This window comes from Argopecten irradians, chromosome 10, assembly GCF_041381155.1.
Source record: "Argopecten irradians isolate NY chromosome 10, Ai_NY, whole genome shotgun sequence".
Classification (NCBI taxonomy): domain Eukaryota; kingdom Metazoa; phylum Mollusca; class Bivalvia; order Pectinida; family Pectinidae; genus Argopecten; species Argopecten irradians.
This window is the reverse complement of record NC_091143.1, coordinates 7,492,852-7,503,373: the sequence shown is the minus strand read 5'-3', so window position 1 is coordinate 7,503,373 and position 10,522 is coordinate 7,492,852.

Genomic DNA, 10,522 nt, shown 5'->3' with positions numbered 1-10,522 from the left:
TACAGTATACACAGGTGTCACATACAGTATACACAGGTGTCACATACAGTATACACAGGTGTCACATACAGTATACACAGGTGTCATATTTCAGTATACACAGATGTCACATACAATATACACAGGTGTCAAATACAGTATACACAGGTGTCACATACAGTATACACAGGTGTCACATACAGTATACACAGGTGTCACATACAGTATACACAGGTGTCACATACAGTATACACAGGTGTCACATACAGTATACACAGGTGTCACATACAGTATACACAGGTGTCACATACAGTATACACAGGTGTCATAGTACATACCTTTGTCACATACAGTATACACAGGTGTCACATACAGTATACACATGAGTCACATACAGTATACACAGGTGTCACATACAGTATACACAGGTGTCACATACAGTATACACAGGTGTCACATACAGTATACACAGGTGTCACATACAGTATACACAAGTGTCACATACAGTATACACAGGTGTCACATACAGTATACACAGGTGTCACATACAGTATACACAGGTGTCACATACAGTATACACAGGTGTCACATACAGTATAAACAGGTGTCACATACAGTATACACAGGTGTCACATACGAGTATACACAGGTGTCACAATCATACATGTCACAGTATACACAGGTGTCACATACAGTATACACAGGTGTCACATACAGTATACACAGGTGTCACATACAGTATACACAGGTGTCACATACAGTATACACAAGTGTCACATACAGTATACACAGGTGTCACATACAGTATACACAGGTGTCACATACAGTATACACAGGTGTCACATACAGTATACACAGGTGTCACATACAGTATACACAGGGTGTCACATACAGTATACACAGGTGTCACATACAGTATACACAGGTGTCACATACAGTATACACAGGTGTCACATACAGTATACACAGGTGTCACATACAGTATACACAGGTGTCATATACAGTACACACAAGTGTCACTATACAGTATACACAGGTGTCACATACAGTATACACAGGTGTCACATACAGTATACACAGGTGTCCACATACAGTATACACAGGTGTACACATACAGTAATACACAGGTGTCACATACAGTATACACACAGGTGTCACATACAGTATACAAAACCCAGGTGTCACATACAGTATACACAGGTGTCACATACAGTATACACAGGTGTCACATACAGTATACACAGGTGTCACATACAGTATACACAGGTGTCACATACAGTATACAAAGGTGTCACATACAGTATACACAGGTGTCACATACAGTATACACAGGTGTCACATACAGTATACACAGGTGTCACATACAGTATACACAGGTGTCACATACAGTATACACAGGTGTCACATACAGTACACACAAGTGTCACATACAGTATACACAGGTGTCACATACAGTACACACAGGTGTCACATACAGTATACAAAGGTGTCACATACAGTATACACAGGTGTCACATACAGTATACACAGGTGTCACATACAGTATACACAGTGTCAAATACAGTATACACAGGTGTCACATACAGTACACACAAGGTGTCACATACAGTACAACACTGGTGTCACATACAGTATTAAACGGTGTCACATACAGTATACACAGGTGTCACACATACAGTATACACAGGTGTCACATACAGTATACACAGGTGTCACATACAGTATACACATGTGTCACATACAGTATACACAGGTGTCACATACAGTATACACAGGTGTCACATACAGTATACACAGGTGTCACATACAGTATACACAGGTGTCACATACAGTATACACAGGTGTCACATACAGTATACACAGGTGTCACATACAGTATACACAGGTGTCACATACAGTATACACAGGTGTCACATACAGTATACAACGGTGTCACATACAGTATACACAGGTGTCACATTCAGTATACACAGGTGTCACATACAGCATACACAGGTGTCACATACAGTATACACAGGTGTCACATACAGAATACACAGGTGTCACATACAGTATACACAGGTGTCACATACAGTATACACAGGTGTTATATACAGTAAACACAGGTATTACATACAGTATACACAGGTATTACATACAGTACACACAGGTGTCACATACAGTATACACAGGTGTCACATACAGTATACACAGGTGTCACATACAGTATACACAGGTGTCACATACAGTATACACAGGTGTCACATACAGTATACACAGGTGTCACATACAGTATACACAGGTGTCACATACAGTATACACAGGTGTCACATACAGTATACACAGGTGTCACATACACAGTATACACAGGTGTCAATTACAGTATACACAGGTGTCACATACAGTACACACACAGTGTCACATACAGTTAAATGTGTCACATACAGTATACACAGGTGTCACATACAGTATACACAGGTGTCACATACAGTATACACAGGTGTCACATACAGTATACACACAGGTGTCACATACAGTATACACAGGTGTCACATACAGTATACACAGGTGTCAAATACAGTATACACAGGTGTCACATACAGTATACACAGGTGTCACATACAGTATACACAGGTGTCACATACAGTATACACAAGGTGTCACATACAGTATACACAGGTGTCACATACAGTATACACAGGTGTCACATACAATATACACAGGTGTCAAATACAGTATACACAGGTGTCCAAATACAGTATACACAGGTGTCACATACAGTATACACAGGTGTCACATACAGTATACACAGGTGTCACATACAGTATACACAGGTGTCACATACAGTATACACAAGTGTCACATACAGTATACACAGGTGTCACATACAGTATACACAGGTGTTATATACAGTATGACACAGGTATTACATACCGGTATACACAGGTATACATACAGTATACACACCAGGTGTCACAGTACATACAGTATACACCAGGTGTCACATACAGTATACACAGGTGTCACATACAGTATACACAGGTGTCACATACAGTATACACAGGTGTCACATACAGTATACACAGGTGTCACATACAGTATACACAGGTGTCACATACAGTATACACAAGTGTCACATACAGTATACACAGGTGTCACATACAGTATACACAGGTGTCACATACAGTATACACAGGTGTCACATACAGTATACACAGGTGTCACATACAGTATACACAGGTGTCACATACAGTATACACAGGTTGTCACATACAGTATACACAGGTGTCAATATACAGTATACACACAGGTATCACAATACAGTATACACAGGTGTCACATTACAGTATACACAGGTGTCACATACAGTATACACAGGTGTCACATACAGTATACACAGGTGTCACATACAGTATACACAGGTGTCACATACAGTATACACAGTATACACAGGTGTCACATACAGTATACACAGGTGTCACATACAGTATACACAGGTGTCACATATAGTATACACAGGTGTCACATACAGTATACACAGGTGTCAAATACAGTATACACAGGTGTCACATACAGTATACACAGGTGTCACATACAGTATACACAGGTGTCACATACAGTATACACAGGTGTCACATACAGTATACACAGGTGTCAAATACAGTATACACAAGTGTCACATACAGTATACACAGGTGTCACATACAGTACACACAGGTGTCACATACAGTATACACAGGTGTCACATACAGTACACACAGGTGTCACATACAGTATACACAGGTGTCACATACAGTATACACAGGTGTTCACATACAGTATACATATACAGTACACACAGGTGTCACATACAGTATACACAGGTGTCACATACAGTATACACAGGTGTCACATACAGTATACACAGGTGTCACATACAGTATACACAGGTGTCACATACAGTATACACAGGTGTCACATACAGTATACACAGGATGTCACATACAGTATACACAGGTGTCACATACAGTATACACAGGTGTCACAATACAGTATACACAGGTGTCACATACAGTATACACAGGGTGTCATATACAGTATACACAGGTGTCACATACAGTATACACAGGTGTCACATACAGTATACACAGGTGTCACATACAGTATACACAGGTGTCACATACAGTATACACAGGTGTCACATACAGTATACAACAGGTGTCACATACAGTATACACAGGTGTCACATTCAGTATACACAGGTGTCACATACAGTATACACAGGTGTCACATACAGTATACACAGGTGTCACATACAGTATACACAGGTGTCACATACAGTATACACAGGTGTCACATACAGTAATACACACATACAGTGTCACATATCATATACAGTATACACAGGTGTCACATACAGTATACACACAGGTGTCACATACAGTATACACAGGTGTCACATACAGTATACACAGGTGTCACATACAGTATACACAGGTGTCACATCAGTATACACAGTGTCACATACAGTATAACACAAGTGTCACATACAGTATACACAGGTGTCACATACAGTATACACAGGTGTCACATACAGTATACAACAAGGTGTCACATACAGTACACACAGGTGTCACATACAGTATACAACGGTGTCACATACAGTATACACAGGTGTCACATTCAGTATACACAGGTGGTCACATACAGTATACACCAGGTGTCACATACAGTAAACACAGGTGTCACATACAGTATAATACACAGAGGTGTCACATACATTGTCACATACAGTATACACAGGTGTCACATACAGTATACACAGGTGTCACATACAGTATACACAGGTGTCCACATATAACAGTATACACAGCATACAGTATACAGTCACATACAGTATACACAGGTGTCACATACAGTATACACATGAGTCACATACAGTATACACAGGTGTCACATACAGTATACACAGGTGTCACATACAGTATACACAGGTGTCACATACAGTATACACAGGTGTCACATACAGTATACACAGGTGTCACATACAGTATACACAGGTGTCACATACAGTATACACAGGTGTCACATACAGTATACACAGGTGTCACATACAGTATACACAGGTGTCACATACAGTATACACATGTGTCAAATACAGTATACACAGGTGTCACATACAGTATACACAGGTGTCACATACAGTATACACAGGTGTCACATACAGTATACACAGGTGTCACATACAATATACACAGGTGTCACATACAGTATACACAGGTGTCACATACAGTATACACATGAGTCACATACAGTATACACAGGTGTCACATACAGTATACACAGGATGTCACATACAGTATACACAGGTGTCACATACAGTATACACAGGTGTCACATACAGTATACACAGGTGTCACATACAGTATACACAGGTGTCACATACAGTATACACAGGTGTCACATACAGTATACACAGGTGTCACATACAGTATACACAGGTGTCACATACAGTATACACAGGTGTCACATACAGTATACACAGGTGTCACATACAGTATACACACAGGTGTCACATACAGTATACACACAGGTGTCACATACAGTATACACAGGTGTCACATACAGTATACACACAGGTGTCACATACAGTATACACAGGTGTCACATACAGTATACACAGGTGTCACATATACAGTATACACAGGTGTCACTACATACAGTATACACAGGTGTCACATACAGTATACAACAGGTGTCATATACAGTATACACAGGTGTCACATACAGTATACACAGGTGTCACATACAGTATACACAGGTGTCACATACAGTATACACAGGTGTCACATACAGTATACACAGGTGTCACATACAGTATACACAGGTGTCACATACAGTATACACAGGTGTCACATATTACATACAGTATACACAGTGTCACATACAGTATACACAGGTGTCACATACAGTATACACACAGGTGTCACATACAGTATACACAGGTGTCACATACAGTATACACAGGTGTCACATACAGTATACACAGGTGTCACACATACAGTATACACAGGTGTCACATACAGTATACACAGGTGTCACATACAGTATACACAGGTGTCACATACAGTATACACAGGTGTCACATACAGTATACACAGGTGTCACATACAGTATACACAGGTGTCACATACAGTATACACAGGTGTCACATACAGTATACACAGGTGTCACATACAGTATACACAGGTGTCACATACAGTATACACAGGTGTCACATACAGTATACACGGGTGTCAAATACAGTATAACACAGGTGTCACATACAGTATACACAGGTGTCACATACAGTATACACAGGTGTCACATACAGTATATACACAGGTGTCACATACAGTATACACAGGTGTATTACAGGTATACACATACATACAGTATACACAGGTGTCAAATACAGTATACACAGGTGTCACATACAGTATACACAGGTGTCACATACAGTATACACAGGTGTCACATACAGTATACACAGGTGTCACATACAGTATACACAGGTGTCACAGTATATACACAGGTGTCACATACAGTATACACAGGTGTCACATACAGTATACACAGGTGTCACATATACAGTATACACACATGTGTCACATACAGTATACACAGGTGTCACATACAGTATACACAGGTGTCACATACATTATACACAGGTGTCACATACAGTATACACAGGTGTCACATACAGTAATACACAGGTGTCACACATACAGTATAATAGGTGTCACATACAGTATACACAGGTGTCACATACAGTATACAGATACACAGGTGTCAAATACAGTATACACAGGTGTCACATACAGTATACACAGGTGTCACATACAGTATACACAGGTGTCACATACAGTATACACAGGTGTCACATACAGTATACACAGGTGTCAAATACAGTATACACAGGTGTCACATACAGTATACACAGGTGTCACATACAGTATACACAGGTGTCACATACAGTATACACAGGTGTCAAATACAGTATACACAGGTGTCACATACAGTATACACAGGTGTCACATACAGTATACACAGGTGTCACATACAGTATACACAGGTGTCACATACAGTATACACAGGTGTCACATACAGTATACACAGGTGTCACATACAGTATACACATGAGTCACATATAGTATACACAGGTGTCACATACAGTATACACAGGTGTCACATACAGTATACACAGGTGTCACATACAGTATACACAGGTGTCACATACAGTATACACAGGTATCAGTATACACATATACAGTATACACAGGTGTCACATACAGTATACACACAGGTGTCACATACAGTATACACAGGTGTCACATACAGTATACACAGTGTCACATTATACATGTGTCACATACAGTATACACAGGTGTCACATACAGTATACACAGGTGTCACATACAGTATACACAGGTGTCACATACAGTATACACAGGTGTCACATACAGTATACACAGGTGTCACATACAGTATACACAGGTGTCACATACAGTATACACAGGTGTCACATACAGTATACACAGGTGTCACATACAGTATACACAGGTGTCACATACAGTATACACAGGTGTCACATACAGTATACACAGGTGTCACATACAGTATACATAGGTGTCAAATCATATACACAGGTACATACGTATAACACAGGGTGTCACATACATTATACACACGGTGTCACATACAGAATACACAGGAGTCACATACAGTATACATCAGGTGTCACATACAGTATACACTGGTGTCACATACAGTATACAGATCCAAATACAGTATACATAGGTTGTCACATACAGTATACACAGGTGTCACATACAGTATACACAGGTGTCACATATAGCATACACATGTGTCACATACAGTATACACAGGTATTACATACAGTACACACAGGTGTCACATACAGTATACACAGGTGTCACCTACAGTATACACAGGTGTCATATACAGTATACACAGGTGTCACATACAGTATACACAGGTGTCACATACAGTACACACAGGTGTCACATACAGTATACACAGGTGTCACATACAGTATACACAGGTGTCACATACAGTATACACAAGTGTCACATACAGTATACACAGGTGTCACATACAGTATACACAGGTGTCACATACAGTATACACAGGTGTCACATACAGTATACACAAGTGTCACATACAGTATACACAGGTGTCACATACAGTATACACACAGGTGTCACATACAGTATACAAGTATACACACAGTGTCACATACAGTATACACAGGTGTCACATACAGTATACACAGGTGTCACATACAGTATACACAGGTGTCACATACAGTATACACAGGTGTCACATACAGTATACACAGGTGTCACATACAGTATACACAGGTGTCAAATACAGTATACACAGGTGTCACATACAGTATACACAGGTGTCACATACAGTAATACACAGGTGTCACAATACAGTATACACAGGTGTCACATACATATACACAGGTGTCAATACAGTATACACAGGTGTCACATACAGTATACACAGATGTCACATACAGTATACACAGGTGTCACATACAGTATACACAGGTGTCACATACAGTATACACAGGTGTCACATACAGTATACACAGGTGTCACATACAGTATACACAGGTGTCACATACAGTATACACATGAGTCACATATAGTATACACAGGTGTCACATATAGTATACACAGATGTCACATACAGTATACACAGGTGTCACATACAGTATATACAGGTGTCACATACAGTATACACAGGTGTCACATACAGTATACACAGGTGTCACATACAGTATACACAGGTGTCACATACAGTATACACAGGTGTCACATACAGTATACACAGGTGTCACATACAGTATACACAGGTGTCACATACAGTATACACAGGTGTCACATACAGTATACACAGGTGTCACATACAGTATACACAGGTGTCACATACAGTATACACGGGTGTCACATACAGTATACACAGGTGTCACATACAGTATACACAGGTGTCACATACAGTATACACAGGTGTCACATACAGTATACACAGGTGTCAAATACAGTATACACAGGTGTCACATACAGTATACACAGGTGTCACATACAGTATACACAGGTGTCACATACAGTATACACAGGTGTCACATACAGTATACACAGGTGTCACATATAGTATACACAGGTGTCACATACAGTATACACAGGTGTCACATACAGTATACACAGGTGTCACATACAGTATACACAGGTGTCACATACAGTATACACAGGTGTCACATACAGTATACACAGGTGTCACATACAGTATACACAGGTGTCACATACAGTATACACAGGTGTCACATACAGTATACACAGGTGTCAAATACAGTATACACAGGTGTCACATACAGTATACACAGGTGTCACATACAGTATAACACAGGTGTGTCACATACAGTATTACACAGATGTCACATACAGTATACACAGGTGTCACATACAGTATACACAGGTGTGTCACATACAGTATACACAGGTGTCACATACAGTATACACGGATGTCAAATACAGTATAAACAGGTGTCACATACAGTATACACAGGTGTCACATACAGTATACACAGGTGTCACATACAGTATACACAGGTGTCACATACAGTATACACAGGTGTCACATACAGTATACACAGGTGTCACATACAGTATACACAGGTGTCACATACAGTATACACAGGTGTCACATACAGTATACACAGGTGTCACATACAGTATACACAGGTGTCACATACAGTATACACAGGTGTCACATACAGTATACACAGGTGTCACATACAGTATACACAGGTGTCACATACAGTATACACAGGTGTCACATACAGTATACACAGGTGTCACATACAGTATACACAGGTGTCACATTCAGTATACACAGGTGTCACATACAGTATACACAGGTGTCACATACAGTATACACAGGTGTCACATACAGTATACACATGTGTCACATACAGTATACACAGGTGTCACATACAGTATACACAGGTGTCACATACAGTATACACAGGTGTCACATACAGTATACACAGGTGTCACATACAGTATACACAGGTGTCACATACAGTATACACAGTGTCCACACAATACAGTATACACAGGTGTCACATACAGTATACACAGGTGTCACATACAGAGATACACAGGAGTCACATACAGTATACAGTGTACATACACATCACATATACAGTATTCTAATACACAGGTGTCTATATAGGATACACAGGTGTCAAATACAGTATACAAACTATGTAAATATGGTTTGGTTGGTAAACAGTTATTTTGGAAAAACTAATTTCACTCTTGCAATACACAGTCTGCATGTACACACTTTTTAAAGATGTCATACTGGACATTTAGATATCGAAATGATAATATCAACATGTTTATTTCAATGAATCAGCTTCAACGTTTAATTTTATTTTTTTTTTCATGCATTTCAATTAAATAACAGGGAAAGAAACCAAAACAATACAAACACATTAGAGTATATT